Source organism: Ursus maritimus, unplaced genomic scaffold (assembly GCF_017311325.1).
Source record: "Ursus maritimus isolate PB19 unplaced genomic scaffold, ASM1731132v1 scaffold_4, whole genome shotgun sequence".
Taxonomy (NCBI): domain Eukaryota; kingdom Metazoa; phylum Chordata; class Mammalia; order Carnivora; family Ursidae; genus Ursus; species Ursus maritimus.
In genome coordinates this window covers 79,821,645-79,838,144 of record NW_024426552.1, presented here as the reverse complement: position 1 = coordinate 79,838,144, position 16,500 = coordinate 79,821,645, and the positions used below count along the sequence as shown (strand labels likewise).

Sequence of the window (16,500 nt, the reverse complement as noted above, 5' to 3'; positions counted from 1 at the left end):
GCCCTTAGGTGGACCCAGGGGCCAATGGCAAAAGTTAAGACTGACCTTCAACAAATGGCAAAATCAAAGAAGTTTATCTGTAATACACCAGTCCATATCCCATATGTTTCTATTTTTTAAATAACTTTTGTTACTTTTTTCTGATTATAAAACAATAATAAACCACCTTCTTGAAACTTGGAAAGTTCAGGAAAAAAAATCAAAGTTAACATCTGATGTGTTGAAATAGACTTAAACTGACTAGAGAGATAGAGTTGCATGTATTTCGTCCCAACTTCAAATTCAGAGATATTATGTTGGTTGAAATTGGCCATGATAGGAGTATTTACACCACAGAAATTGGTAAATGCTATAAATCAGCACCTTTTTGTCTGTCTGCTGGTTGGTTTGTTTGAAATCCAGTTATTAAACATTTACCAGCCCCTGAAGGATATACCACCTTTCCCTTTAGACTGTGGAGGTCCTGAGGTTACTTTGAATATGGACACTCTTCAGCTCCAGTTAAGGCTCTACTACTGGATTTCAGAGAAATTCTACTTAAATCCCCCTTTTCTCAAGGTAGCTTGATTGATCTTCTGCTCCTTACACCCAAATGGGCTTCCCTGGAACAGAAACAGCAGTACCAGGATGCTCCTCTGTCTGACCCGCACACTTACCACCATATCACCCTTCCTCTAGATTCTAATGTTGGCCCCACCTCTAAGCACTCACTATAGAATCACATCTGCAGCCCTTCAAGCTTCTACACCTGCCCTGATGGCAATTCCAGTTTTCTCATATGGGGAATTTCCCAACAGACACTTATTTTTGAATCACTTAACTTCATGTAGCCTCTCACTCATTGTCCCATTGTGGTTTTCTGTCCCAACTCACCTCTTAGCCAGGGTTGCTCAAGATATTAAGAGGCTTTTTTCTTTTTTTTCTTTTATTTTCTTTACCAGAACTGCCGTATTCCAATAGTTCACCAAAATGACTAACACAAAAGGAAAGAAGAGCAGCTCCCACTATATGTTCTCTAGGCCTTTAAAAAAACATGGGCTTGTTCTTTTTTGAAGCAGTGCCATTCCCTTATGTCTACAATATCACCTTTCTTCTAGATTTGGGTGTATGTGGCTAAAGGAATGGCAATGCTCAAAAAGGGGCATGTTTGCATGGCAAAACTGGAAGAGTCTACAATATTACCCAGCATGTTGCTGGCATTGCTATAAACAAACAAGTTAAGGGCAAGATTCTTGACAAGAGAATTAATGTATATTTTGAGCGTATCAAGTACCCTACGAGCCAAGATAGCATCCTGAAATATGTGAAGGGAAATGATCAGAAAAAGAAGGAAACCATAGAGAAAAATACTTGGGGTCAACTTGTTGGAGAAGAGGAAAATTTTATCAGTAGCCTGCTTCGTTCTTTTGGCTTGTGTAATAATTAAATTGACATAAGACAGATCAACAGGAGAAAAAAAATTTAGGGGTGCCTGGGTGGCTCAGTCGGTTAAGCATCTGCCTTAGGCTAGGCTCATTATCCCAGGGTCCTGGGATTGAACCGCATTCAGGCTCCCGGCTCCGTGGGGAGCCTGTTTCTCCCTCTCCCCCTGCCTGCTACACCCCCTGCTTGTGCTCTCTCTCTGTCAAATAAATAAATAAAATATTTTGAAAAAAACAAATTTAATTCATATGTATAGAGACTCATAGACATGGGACCTAAGACGTAACAGGCAACTTTATACTTTCTAGACAAAGAAATAATAAATTTCTGACAAATTGATAAGACAAACTTAGTTTGGGTATTAATTAGTGGAGAATCTATGCAGAGTTTGTTTACATGGTCTTCTTGGCCCTCAATTTCAAACCTCTGACTTTAAAGATGTCTCTATACTTCCTGGTACAAGGAAGTTACCTTTCACATGAAAGATATTTCCTGCTGTCTGGAGACAAAGTAAGGTCAGACTGTTTCTCTAGCACTGGCTGTTTCTTAAGTAACCTCAGTTCAGAAAAATCAATATGCCACTGTGGCCCATCTTGGGGCCTGCCCTGAGCCCCAACAAACTGAAATCCTAGCCTGCTCCAACCAGAGAAGTATACTTTATGAAAATCAATGGAAAGGAGCCTGAACTTCTAGAACCCATTCCTTATGGCATAATAGGTGTTAAAAAAAAGAAATCTCTGGACTGTTTAAAAAAAAAAAAGGTATCAAGGGCTCTGGTGGCAGCCCTCAGGTTTGAGGTTTATGAAAGAATGTTAGCCCTGGGAATAAGCTGGAGGAGAGAGGCAAAACTCCAGTCCTGAAGGAATAGCAATACCAAACATGGTACCTAGAGGACTAAGGACTAGAGATAGGCATAAGGTTAAAGCAAGGTCAGTTGATTATGGTTTATTGAAAGGATTTAAAAAATAGGTCAATGTCTCAGTATCTTTTTCCATAAACTGGTGATAGTAGTCTCCACCTCCATGTGTTTGTGAAGAAGGGGAAATGAATAAATATATGTGAAGCCTTTAAAATGATGTCTGGCGGGGCGCCTGGGTGGCTCAGTCGTTAAGTGTCTGCCTTCGGCTCACGTCATGATCCCAGGGTCCTGGGATCGAGCCCCGCATTGGGCTCCCTGCTCAGTGGGAAGCCTGCTTCTCCCTCTCCCACTCCCCCTGCTTGTGTTCCCTCTCTCACTGTGTCTCTCTCTGTCAAATAAATAAAATCTTAAAAAAAAAAAAAAAAGATGTCTGGCAGGGGTGCCTGGGTGGCTCAGTAGGTTAAGTGTCTGACTCTTGATTTTGGCTCAGGTCATGATCTCAGAGTTTGAGGTCAAGCCCCGTGTGGGGCTCCACACTGGGCATGGAGCCTGCTTGGGATTCTCTCTCCCTCTTCCCCTCCCCCACATTCCTCTCTCTTGCCCTCTCTAAAAATATTAATATAATTAAATAAATAAAATTTTTGAAAAATGATGTCTGACATATATGAAGCCCTACGTAAGCATTAGATATTATTATTCAAACCTTTCTATATAAAACAAAGTATGTGTATTTCAGTCTAAATCTGGCTTCTGGCTTCAGACCAAAAACTCCTTCAGCACAATGGCCTTTGTTAGTACCTACAGGCTATTTATTGTCCTCATGTTATCTTGGATAATTTCCATATAATCAGTATAGAGAGGTCCATAGACCACCATCTCCCCAGAGAAATAAACATTCCCATCACTCTACCCTGTGCATCAAAAATATTATTCTACCCAGAGTCACAACAATTCATAGAAGAATTTATCTACTGGAAAATTCTTCCCAGAAGTAACCCAGTCTAATCAGAGGCAATTTAAAAATATATTATTTCAATTATATTAATATATATAATATACAATATATGTTAATTATAAATACAGTTGACCCTCAAACAACACAGGGGTCAGGAACACCAAACCTTGTGCAGTTGAAAATCCACATATAACTTTTGACTCACCCCCAAAACTTAATTAGTAGCCTACTGTTGACCAAAAGTCTTACCAATAATATATTTGATTAACATGTAATTTGCAAATCATATGTATTATATACTATATTCTTACAATAAGGCAAGCTAGAGAAAAGAAAATGTTATTAAGAAAATCATAAAAAAGAGCACTGCACTACAAAAAATCTGCATATAAGTGCACCCATGCAGTTCAAACCCAAGTTGTTCAAGGGTCAATTGTATATTAATATGCTATAGATGACACTATTACTAAAAGAGCATCATTTGTTGAGATGTTATCAGGCTAAGTGCTCTGTATGCTTTGTGTCATCCTATTTCCTTTTATCCTGATACCTTGATAAAATGGATTATTTTCCTCTTTTTACAACTGAGGAAAGAGAGGCTCCAAAATGAAGTTGTATACTTTGTCCCAAGTTACACAGGCTGTATTAGGTATGTCCGTTAAAGCATCTGATTTGCCCAGGCCCTATTCTAATGGAAAATTCCCAGCCCACATCTTCTGTTGCCAGGAAGCCATTTGTGGTACTACATGACTCTGCTGCTCCCCTTTGTTAACTGTACTAGAGTGGGTGCACCCATCCAAAGACAACCAATTGTATACAGAGATTACTTCAGAGACACATACAGCTGGCTCAAAAAGATCCTATGGGGCGGGGGCGCCTGGGTGGCTCAGTCAGTTGGGCATCTGCCTTTGGCTTGGGTCATGATCCCACGGTCCTGGGATCGAGTCCCACATTGGGCTCCCTGCTCAGTGGGGAGCCTGCTTCTCCCCCTCTTCCCTGCTCATGCTCTTTGTCACTATCTCTGTCCCTCCCAAATGATATATAAAATATTTTTTAAAAAAGATCCTATGGGACAATTAGAGACTCTCTAATTTGAAATAAGAAACACGGAGTTTGCCATTTGAGAGCAAAAATAGGAGGCAAAAGGAAGCATCAAGAGATGCCAGATGATAGAGTCAGAACCAAACTAAAGCCATTTGCAAGCTAGCTTCTGAAGAGCAGAAGATACTTGGAAGGTAAGTAAGCAGAGAGACCTGGAAGGCAAGAAGAGAAGACTGAAGCCAACATAAAGAGAGTAGTTGAGAAAGGTCACCCTGAGACTAGGTAGAAAAACCATAGGCTCCTGTTGCTGAAGTCTTGAGGCCACTCTGATCCTGAACCCACCCTCTAGCTCTAGTAAGGGCTCTGCTCTTGGATTTCAGAGAGATTTCTGCCTAGATCCCACTTTTCTTGACATAGCTTGATTGAGACTATTCTTACATCCAAATGGACCTCAGTGGAACAGAAGCGGAGCAGTTCTATAAAGCTCATCTGTCTGATTCCCACATACTAACCACTGTGCTACCCTTTCTCCACAGACCAGGGAAGTTACCAGGTGCAGAGATGGGCCCTGAAAAAGGAGCAGATGTCATAGCTGTAGCCAGCGCTAATTCAGATCTGCTATCCATATACAACTCCAAAGCAGACTTTCCAAATGAAGACTCAAGAAGTAAATTGGAAACAGCAAAAATTCCAGGGAGTGGGTTTTGTCAATAAGAACAGCCCCATATTCACTTATTGTTAAGTGGGGAGAAAAACTATAAAATAGTAGGTACACTATGCTCTCATTTTCGCAAATATGAGTGTAATAAAATACCAGAAGGAAAGGCATTTCCTTATTCATCAAATATTTAATGAGTATGTTCCAGGTGCTCAGGACACAATACTGAGCAAATAGTGATACAGCCCCCCCCCCCAAAAGCTCACAGTCTAGTGAGGGAGGACCAACATTAGAAATAAACACCCATGCATGGAGTGTGTAATCACTATATTGTACGCCTGACACTAATATTACACTGTATGTTAACTAACTGGAATGTAAATAAAAGCTTAAAAAAAAAAAAACCACACATGCATAGCAATCATTCTAAGCACTGTGATGGAGATGCACTTAGTGGAGAGCCTTTGTCAGGGGCAGTGTGACCTGGTCAGGGAGGTCGTTGAAGGCTTCTCTGCTGACTGAGCTGTGATGGACAACTGTACAATACCTACACAAAGAGTTGTCTAAGCAGAGACTACAGAGTGGACAGAGCTCAATGGTACAAGGGACTGCAGCAAGGATAAGGAACTGAGAAAAAGGCCATGTGGTTGTAGTAAAGACAGCTGGGCAAAGAACGGTGTGGGATGGGGCTGGAGGGATAAGCAGGGCCACATCATGCAGGACCTTGTAGGCCAGGTTAAGAAGTCATTACGTCTGAGGGATGAGGGGAAGCAAGTGAGGGTGAGGTGTGGAAGATACCATTGGATTTGCACTTTGAAAATATTTGTCTCTGTATGGAGAACAAATTACTAGGGGCCAGCATGTGTGAGCTAGAAGAGAAAGGGACCAGTGTGGAATCAATCATAATCCAGATGGCTTATGATGGCAGCATGGACAGGGCAGTAGTGTTGGAGAGAGAAACAAGTAATGAATCTGAGGCATATAGAAAAGTTAAAAGCAGGGCAACCCTCTCAGGTCCCCTCTCTCTTTGGGAGCTTCGGGTACTGTCACTTTACTATCGCTCAATAAACTTAGCTTTGCTGCCCACCTAAAAAAAAAAACCAGTAAAGTTAAAATCAATAGAATTTGTTGAAGGATTGGACGTGGAATGTAAAGGAAAAAGAATTTTCAAGAATGGCCTAGGTTTCTAGTGTGAACAGCTGGATGAATGGAGATACCAACATTCTGATATAGAGAACACTGCTAAAGGAGCAGGTGTGGGGGAGAGGAGTAGGAGTTTATTCTTGGTCATGCTGAGTGTAGAGTCTCTGAGACATTCGAGATGCACTATCAAGTGAAATGTTTGATACACGGTCTGGAGCTCAAAGGAGAAGTGTGTGTTGGAGATAAAACTGATGTACTGAGACATGAAAAGTTATTTCTGGGTGATAAGCTCTTGTATCTTTTGTTTTATTCTATGTACTTTTCTGCTTTTCTCATGTTTTCAGCAATGAAAAAAATTTTTTTCTAAATAGAGTTTTTCAAAAAGAGTAAAATTTTCCCTGTGCTTATAGCAAAGAAGAATACTCTACTTCTCATAACTAGCATTAGTAACCTCAACAGGAAGGTCCTAGAGTGGGGAAAGCCAAATTAGTTTAACGCTAATATCTCTTTGGCAATACTGGATTTCTTTTACATGGGTCTACGGAGAAACTGCCGTCTTCCAAACTGTAACTTGTTATCCTGAGTAGACTTATGCAACAGGAGGGGTCCACTGTGCAGGTAGATGGTCCAGTCTGGTATTCAGGTGTCTTCCTGATAATTGAGGTGTTTTAAGAAGTCCAATAAAAAGCAGTATTTCCCCCCCTCATCCTGGATGAACCAACTGATAAATAAAACAAAGAGGAGATGAGGGCCAAATATTTGTGTACTAGCTGAGCTCGGGAGACAAACCATATAATCAACATATTATCCACCCTGTTGTGGCAACACTGAAACAGAGCCAGCCCCTAACTCCACCTTATCCCCAGAATTGCAAAAAAGAAGGTACCTGAGAGTAGCCAGCAACCAAAGGAGGAGAGGAAGACTCTGGATCATGCACACACAGTTTCTATCTCCTCATTCAGCATCTTCCCTGAGGCAGACAGAGGGAGGACGGATGTAAGGGTGGAGAAAAACCAGGAGTGTGAGGCTAATCCCAGAAGTGAGGTGCAGTCACACTCACCAACACCCACTATGAGTTTCTGTATTTAGCATCAGATTTATAAATCAACCTCAGTCATATACAAGATGCTATCCATATGCATTTGGATAGGGTCTGAGTCCCTGATGACTAGCACTAAGTCAACACCAGCTTATTTTTTAGCACAAACTGAATTTATTAGCACAATATTGGGTGTATAATTCTTGTTTGGATCCTGGATTCAAAAAGAAAAACAACACCCATATTCATAGCAGCATTATTCACAATAGTCAAAAGGTGGAAGCAACCCAAGAGTTCATTGACAGAGGAATGGATAAACAAGATGTGGTATTTACATAGAATGGAACATTATTCTGCCTGAAAAATGAAGGAAATCCTGTCATACACTGCACCATGGATGAACTTTGAGGAAACTGCTAAATGAAATAAGTCAGTTGCGAAAAGACATAAATGCTGCATGATTCCACTTACATGAGGTACGTAGAGTGGTCAAATTCATAGAGATGGAAAGTAGGAGGGTGGTTGCCAGGGGCTGGAGGGGGGAGATGGAGATCGAGGAGTTAGTGTTTAATGGACACAGAGTTTTAGTTTTTCAGGATGAAAAGAGTTAAAGAGATTGGTGCACAACAATGTGAATATATTTAACAACACCAGACACTACACTTAAAAATGGTTAACACAGTAAAAACAAAACAAAACAAAATCCAGCAACAAGAATAACAAAAACAGCTAGAAGAAGGAGTTTTCTTTCTAGTTTTAACACATTGGGAATATTGCGCACAGGTTATTCCAGAGTTCCAAAAGTATTAACATCAAAAGTCACACGTTTCAAAATATCCTTAGATGAAACACTATAGAATATGGACTTGGGTTTGAAATAGAAAATTAATCAAAGTTGAGTCCTGGGATATTTGAGATGATCTGAGATATTTTCAATTATGTGTGAATTCATCTAGCACAAAAGTGGTATTAAAGGTTTGATTACAGTGCCCAAAAAATGTAGCTATAAAGGACGTTTTAAGGACTAAGGAAAATCTGAACATGAACTATGCTCAGTGATTTTATATCAAGGTTATGTTTCTTGCATATGATAATGGCACTGTGGCTACGTAGGACAGCATCCTTGTATTCAGGAGATACATGTGATTTTTAGAGTGAAGCATCATACCTGCCACTTACTTTCAAATGGTTCAGCAAAAGAAAATATTGTATAGAAACAGAGAAATAAAGCAGAGTATATGGGAGCTCATCATACTATTCTTTAAGTTTTTTTTTAAAGATTTTATTAATTTATTTGACAGAGGATGAGAGAGAGTGAGAGAGAGAGCACAAGCAGGGGGAGTGGCAGGTAGAGGGAAAAGCAGGCTCCCCTCAGAGCAGGGAGCCCCATGCAGGGCTCGATCCCAGGACCCTGGGATCATGACCTGAGCTGAAGGCAGACACTTAACCGACTGAGCCACCCAGGCATCCCAAAGTTTCATTTTTAAGCAATCTCCACACCCAACGTGGGGTTCAAGACACAACGCCAAGATCAAGAGTCACACACTCCACCGACTGAGCCAGCCAAGCACCCCATATTCTTTTATATTTTAAATTTGAAATGTTTGGATCCTGTTGTAGTTCAGAAGCATGATGATGGGGTGTTCACACCATTGTGTGACATGTGCCTTCCTCAAACCTTGTTTTGACCATGACACATTATCCGTCTGATGTGAAAAAATATAATTTATTAACTAATTAAAAACGTCTGGAGGGTGTATGGGGAGCACAAAATCTCCAGCTTACAAGGAGAACAAGGCTTGAAAGATGCAGTTAAGAACAGGCTCAAAATTGCTCTGAAGGATCAGCCTGGTGAAGACAGCACTCTCCTCACCCCTGAGCATGAGACGCTGCAGCGTTCAGCACTAATATTGCTGGTACAGGGCATGGGGATGCCACCATTACACCCACGCCATCGCCTCCCCCAAGGAAGCGGCCTTACAACACCCTCCAAATGAGTAAATAAGTTCAGCAGAGATGGTCACCTCTGGATGTACCATTAAAATTAAAGTGTGACCTGATCAGCTGACAATAAGAAGACAAGGCATAGCTTGGGGCAGAGGAGCTGGGGGACGGGGACTTCCAATCAATCTCATTCTGAAACAGCCAGGTGGCCTTCTCACCCTTAAGACACTTCTTCCAGGGTAAAGAAATATGATCAAGTCTGAATTTTCAAGCTACAGAATTTCAAACACCTTTAGATGACAGATGAAAAATAAGAAAAACACTGTATTAATAAAATCTACTTTTTCTACATCTCCATTTCAAGGGAAGTTTTCATGTCTACCTCTGGGTGTATTATCCATGTTATCCAGAGGTTTCTGTATTAACTTAAGTTCTTCTAGCCTTAACATACTGGAAACCTGATAAAACAAATATGATCTAGTAGCTGTTATCTTGTTTTTAGATTTATTTATTTATTTTAGAAAGAGAGAGAGTGTGTGTGAGAGAGTGCAGTGGAGGGAGGGGCAGAGGGAGAGAGACAGAATCTCAAGCGGACTCCTTGCTGAGTGCAGAGCCTGATGCCCATGGGGCTCAATCTCACGACCCTGAGATCATGACCTGAGCTGAAACAAGTCAGAAACTGAACTGACTGAGCGACCCAGGTGCCCCAGCTCTTATCTTTTATGATTCTTTAAATATATATAGACATATTTTAACACATTCCAAAGCCATTTAGGAAGGACTTTTGCATGATCCCCAATTTGGGTTAACAACACAGCTGCTCAGCACTATGGATATATATACATGAAAAGAGAAAATATTATAAAATGTGCCCTATATAACCAACAGTCTTCTGTAACATAGTTAAACATCATATCAACCCTTCCAAGTACAGATATGACAAGAGATGTTGGGGGGGTGCACACAAAGTAAAGTTCCCTGTTCATTTCTGTATCTCACATTGCCACTTTGCCAACTGCCTCCTTCAGCATGGTGTGTAAGAAAGGGAAGGTGTATTAGACAGTTCTAAGTCCACAGGGACTGGAAAACTTAGCCATCACTTTCTCAGAGGGGTAACTGGGGTTTTGAGTTTTTATACCTGGAGAAAGGATCCCTGTGTGGTGAGTCAGGAGATCCATCATCCCATTCTAAGGGTCTAGGGGTTCTACTTGAGCAGGAAAGAAGACTACTGCAAAGGACCAAACTCTAGAGTCAGAAAGACCGGAATTTTAATCCCAGTTATTGCATTTCCCACAGTGTGGCCTTGGGCAATATGCTTAACTTTGCAGATCCACAGACTCGTTATCTATAAAATGGATTACGCATCTCATAGCGTTGTGTGTTACTGAAGGAGAGCTCATTATTTAAAGCCCCCAACACTACACCTGACATGCTGTAGCGCTAAATAAATAGCAACTATTATTAAATAACGAAAGTTTCAAAACCTAGGCAAAGAAGAGCAGAGACATAAATTTCCTCCAGACATGAGAACCATTCTGGCACTGACTAATATGTAAATCATGTCTAACCTTCTCAAAATAACCCACCATAACGGAAAGTAATTTCTATGTCTAAATGGGACAAAGTACACCCCTTTCACCAAGCTGCCCCTTTCTCTAACCTGCTCTGTCCTGGATCTTCGACAGGTCTGAGATGACACTGACAATGGGGAGTTGAAACAGGTTCTTTTCCAGAATTTAAGTTTAAGCTTAATGAATTTGCATTAAATGTCAAGCATGGTCCAGCCACAGTGCTGGAAAATAGGAGATACTGAGGTGACTAAATATCCCCCAGTCTGCCCTCAAAGAGCTCCCAGATTAATGAGGCCAACAGGTGAACAGGAAAACTGAATAGCATATAGAACATACAGGCTACTGTGAGAAAATAAGACACCTGAAGTTTTATGAAGCCTTTTGACCCGATCTTTATATATTTTCAACATTTTATTCCGTTCTGCACTTTGTTTTCCTTAACAATTAAACACTCGGAAAATAGGCCTAAGTCCAATGTACATTCAAATGAGAAAACAAAATTCACCACTTTCAGTTTGCTTAAAAAGTTGCCATCTTTAGGGCGCCTGGGTGGCTTATAAGGTTGATTAAGCGTCTGACCTCGGCTCAGGTCATGATCTTCGGCTCGGGTCATGATCGCCGGCTCGGGTCATGATCGCCCGCTCAGGTCATGATCTCACACCCCTGCTTGTGCTCTCTCTGTCTCTCTCTCTCTCAAATAAATAAATAAAATCTTAAAATGAAAAAAAGTTGCCATCTGTGTCTCAATTGTGCTAAATTTGTCAGCTCTATGATTCTTATCCCTAGCATCAGAGGAAGGGTATCTAATACAATCTGGAGAAGGCTATGCCAGAAAATCTCTCTGCTACACTCTCTGTGAGAGTCATACGGGGGATTAGGACTTTCAACATACAAATTTGTGGGGACATAATTCAGTCCATAGCATTGTGCCTCTGGTCCCCCCCAAATCTATGTCCTTATTGCATACCAAATACATTTATTTCATCCCAACAACCCCCAAAGTCTCAACTCATTCCAGCATCAACTCTAAAGTCTAAATCCAAACTCTTCATCTAAATATGTAAATCGGTTATAGGTGAGACTAGAACTGTGATTCATCCTGAGGCAAAATTCCTTTCCAGCTATGAGCTTGTGAAATCAAACATGTTATATGCTTCACAAATACAAGAGTGGGTCAGGCATAGGATAGACATTCCCATTCCAAAGGGAGGAATAGGAAAAAAGGAAGGAATGATAGGTTTCAATTAAGTACAAAACCCAACATGCTAAATTCCATCAGATCTTCAGTCTTGAGAATAATCCTCCTTGGCTCAATGCCTAGCCTTCCAGACCCACTTTGGCAGTGGCCCCACCCTGCAGCTCTGCCAGGCCAGGGTCGTGATGCCAAGGCTCTGCCAGCAGCAAACCTGCCCCCTAGGCTCCAGTTATGTTAACAAAGAGAATTTAAAATAGACAGTGTTTAACTAGGTAATAAAGAATTGTTAACTAAGTAATTGAAAAGGCAAAAAGAACACTAAGCTTTCACAGGTAGCAACAGCAGGAAGCAGTTCCTAGGGCTGCGGGAACAAAGGGAAGAGGTTGTAATTAAAACGTAGAAGCTTGAAGGAGAGTCCCAATGGATTGGGACCGAGGCTTCTGAAAAGGGGTGCCAGTCAGGTGAGCTGGTGTCTCTGCAGGGATACAATGAGTTTGCCTTTGCAAGCTGGTAAAACCTCAAACTAGATCCAACTGTGTGTTATTTGCTTGGGCTGCCATAACAACGTGCCACAGACTGGGTGACTTAACAAAAATCTATTGTCTCACAGGTCCAGAAGCTGCAAGTCCAAAATCGAGGTGTTAGCAGGGAGGGTTCCTTCTGAAAGCTGTGAAGAAAAGATCTGTTCCAGCCCTCTATCCTTGGCTTGTAGACAGCCATCTTCCCCCTATGTCTCTTCACATTGTCTTCCCTCTAATGCATATCTTCTTATTAAGACAGTTGGGCGCCTGGGTGGCTCAGTCGGTTGGGCAGCTGCCTTTGGCTCAGGTCATGATCCCAAGTCCCAGGACTGAGTCCCACATCGGGCTCCCTGCTCAGCAGGGAGTCTGCTTCTCCCTCTGACTCTCCCCTCTCATGCTCTCTCTCTCTCTCTCTCAAATAAATAAATAAAATCTTTTTTAAAAAAAGAGACATTAGTCATAGTGAATTAGGGTCCACGACTGCATGTTAACTTGATTACCTCTTTATCTTTTTTAAAGATTTTATTTATTTATTTATTTATTTATTTATTTATTTATTTTGAGGGCAGGGGAGGAGCAGAGGGAGATGGACAAGCAGACTCCACACTGAGCACAGAGCCTGATTCAGGGCTCTACCCCATGACCCTGTGATCATGACCCGAGCTGAAACCAAGAGTCACATGCCCAACTGACAGGGCCACCCAGGTGCCCCTTGATTACCTCTTTAAAGATCCTATCTCTAAATAACGTCACATTCTGGGGTACTGAGGGTTAGAACTACAGCATATGAATTTTAGGGGACACAGCTGAACCTGTAACAAACTGCTCCTGCAATGAACTGGCTCCACCAGAGTGAAGAAGCAGCATTGCTGGACGCTGATGACAGGAACAGGAAGCCAACCAGAAAAAAACCAGAAGCAAAGAGGAAAGAGTAAATCCCTTCTTCCTCATCCTGCCATGCAGTCTCCCTCTAATGTTCCTTATTAATAGAGCCTAAAAGGAAGCAGCTGGCAAAGGAAAAATGTGGTTGGCAGAGTCCCAGTCCCTGCATCACAAAGCAGAATATAAAAGAATGGGTTTGAAGCTGAGAGCCAATAGGTTAGTAACTGGCACAGTGCTGAATAACTGAGTCTTTCTTATTAATAACTAGCATCAGAACTTTTATTTTCATTTTCCATATATTTTTATAATATAATAAGAAAAGTTGCAATAAAATATTTAATTGAACAAACATACTGGCTACTCTGCTGAAGTTGTCCTGATGGCTGGAGGGCTGGAACATCACCACGCCGCAGCTCATGTTCATTTGTTCACTGACATATGGCACTGAGTCAGTGGCCTTCCTAGGGGAGGCCAAGGTGTAATGTGCATGGTGTATCAGTAAACTAAAAATTTGGAATCCAGCTTGTTAGCAAGAGTTTTCTCCATCTTATGGCTGAGAAGGTGAACATTCAGAAGGTGAAGTTGTTTGACCAAGGTAACACAGCTAATAAGTGATAGAGTATTGTTTTGAACTGAATTCTGATTCTCCGTGCCTCAATTTCTTTATCTAATAAATGAAGATAACATCTATCCAATAGAGCTGTTATGAGTATTAGATGAAATAATATATGAAATGTGCATAACACAGACACAGCCTGACATATACTAAGAGCTTTAAAAAAGTTGGCCAAGGGGCACCTGGGTCACACAGTTAAGCGTCCAACTCTTGGATGCTTAGGTGATGATCTCACGGTCCTAGGATCAAGCCCTGTGTCTGAATCCCCAGTAGGGATTCTCTCTATCTCTCTCCCTCTGCCCCTCCCACTTGTGCTGTCTCTCTCTCTCTTTCTCTAAAATAAATAAATAAAATTTAAAAAAAATAAATACATGAAAATTTTAAAATAAAAAAAATTTGAAAGTTGGCCAAGTCTGTGGCTTTTTCTACCATACCAGGCTATCCTATCCCATGCACTCGTCAAAACTTCACAGTATTTGGAGGATAGAACTTTAAAGAATCGAGATGGGGCTGGGAATAAAATTCCTTTAAAAAATTTTTATTATAATATATTTGCTATCAAATCTTTCTGAGGGCAATCATCCATTTTGGACTCCCACAAACTATAGACAAATGTTTACTGAGCACCAGCCACAGGGTAATTACTGGAGATACAACACTGAGACACAGAGAGCCCTACCTTCAAGTGTCTCATCAACTACTGGAGGACTTAGTCAAGCAATGACAACACACAATCTGGACTAGGATCAACGACATCCAGTACAGGAGCCTATAACAGGGAAACCTGATGTAGACTTGAAGAAGTCAGAAAAAGCTTTCGGAGAGTCACATTTAAGCTGAAATCTGAAGAACAAATAGGAGATTGGTAAGCATTTCAAACACAAGGGAAAACAAGAGAAAAAGCCACAGGCAGGAGGGAGCAAGGAATATTCAAAGAACTGAAGGAAGCTGACTGTGGCATGGAAATTGGGACGGGCAACGGACAGAGCTGGGAAGACCCCTAGGACCTATTCCTGAAGGGCTATGTGAGCCATAGGACCCTGGACATTAATTGGAAGCAGCATAGGACCGCTGTAGGGTTTTAGCAAGTGAGGGACAAGTAGATGTATACTTTATGAAGATCAGCTTGAATGCCACGTGGACAATGGCTTGCAGTGAGGTAAGAAAAGAGGTAGGGAAATCGGAAAGTTGCTACCTGCCAGCAAGCCAGATGAGAGATGATGGAGGTTTGAGGGAAGTGCTCCTAAGGATACAGAAAAACGAACGGATTCAAGTAGCATTTAAAAGGTAGAGCCCAGGGGCGCCTGGGTGGCTCAGTCATTAAGCATCTGCCTTCGGCTCAGGGCCTGATCCCAGACTTCTGGGATCGAGCCCCGCATCAGGCTCCTCCACGGGAAGTCTGCTTCTTCCTCTCCCACTCCCCTGCTTGTGTTCCCTCTCTCGCTGGCTGTCTCTCTCTTTCTGTCAAATAAATAAATAAAATCTTTAAAAAAATAAAAATAAAAAAAATAAAAGGTAGAGCCTAATGAATCGTTGAACACTACATCAGAAACTAATGATGTACTATATGCTGGCTAATGAATGTAATAAAAAAAAGAAAGAAAAACAAATAAATGAAATGTATTCCCAATATAAATACATACATACATAGTAGAGCCATCTTTTATCAGAACTGCCAACATGGGCCACGTTCGCACCAAAACCATGAAGAAGACAGCCTGGGTCATCACTGAGAAGTATGACTCATGCCTGGGCAACGATGCGCACACCAACGTGTGTGAGGAGACTGCCATTATTCCTAGCAAGAAGCCCTGCTACAAGAGAGCAGCCTTTGTCACACGTGAGATAAAGCAGATTCAGAGAGGCTCAGTGAGAGGTGTCTCCATCAAGCTGCAGCCGAAGGAGACAGAAAGCAGAGATAATTGTGTGCCTGAGGTCTCAGGCCTGGATCAGGCCATCACTGAAGTAAGAGCCTGACACTAAGGAAATGTTGAAATTCTTGGGGCTCTGGCAGTATGTCCAGCCTGCAGGTCACTTGGCCTACAGGTGGGATGAATTTCAAACACCACGTGGAGCCGTATGAATCTTTCTGCTGTGTGCAATATCTTCAATAATCCTTGGACAACAAAAAATAAGTCAATAAAAAACAAAAAAATAAATAAAAGGTAGAGCAAACAGGATTTGGTAGATAACTAGAAGTAAGGAGTGAGGGGCAAAAGAAAAGAAGAAAAGAGAGAAATAAAGGAAAATGCCCAAGTTTCTTCTTTGGGTAACGAGATGGCTGGTGATACCCTTTACCAGGACAGGGAGCACAAAGGCGGAGGAGGTTTAAGGCGGAAGCTGATGGGCTTAGGTTTAGGTTTAGGGTTGAGTTTAAAGTGTACAAGGGTCATCCAGATGGAGATGATCTGCAGGTAATAGCAAAGCAAACCATCACATCTTTTTCCATTTCAACCGTTGACCACAGTCCTGCCTCGCCAAGCAGCATTGCTGTCTATGAACCAACCAATAAGTGCCTTGAGTACCACCTGCTATGGAGAATATTATTAGCCTCTTGTTTTAATAACCAATACATTTAAATTTTCTTCCCCTCCAAAATGCATCCTAAGTGAGAACAGGATGTGGGTGTAACCAACAGATAATTATATACATAC

General features: G+C 41.4%; 1 non-coding gene and 2 pseudogenes across 1 annotated transcript; all 3 read left to right on the top strand.

The window, feature by feature from the left end:
- The first annotated feature begins 312 nt into the window (after positions 1-312).
- Positions 313-2,282, top strand: LOC121100502 (annotated as a pseudogene).
- Positions 2,283-8,725: 6,443 nt separating this feature from the next.
- On the top strand, positions 8,726-8,829 carry LOC121100552. Its single transcript, XR_005832309.1, has one exon. It is a non-coding gene; the product is annotated as a small nucleolar RNA U13 (small nucleolar RNA).
- A 6,623-nt stretch (positions 8,830-15,452) lies between these two features.
- On the top strand, positions 15,453-16,016 carry LOC103676093 (annotated as a pseudogene).
- Positions 16,017-16,500: the final 484 nt, after the last annotated feature.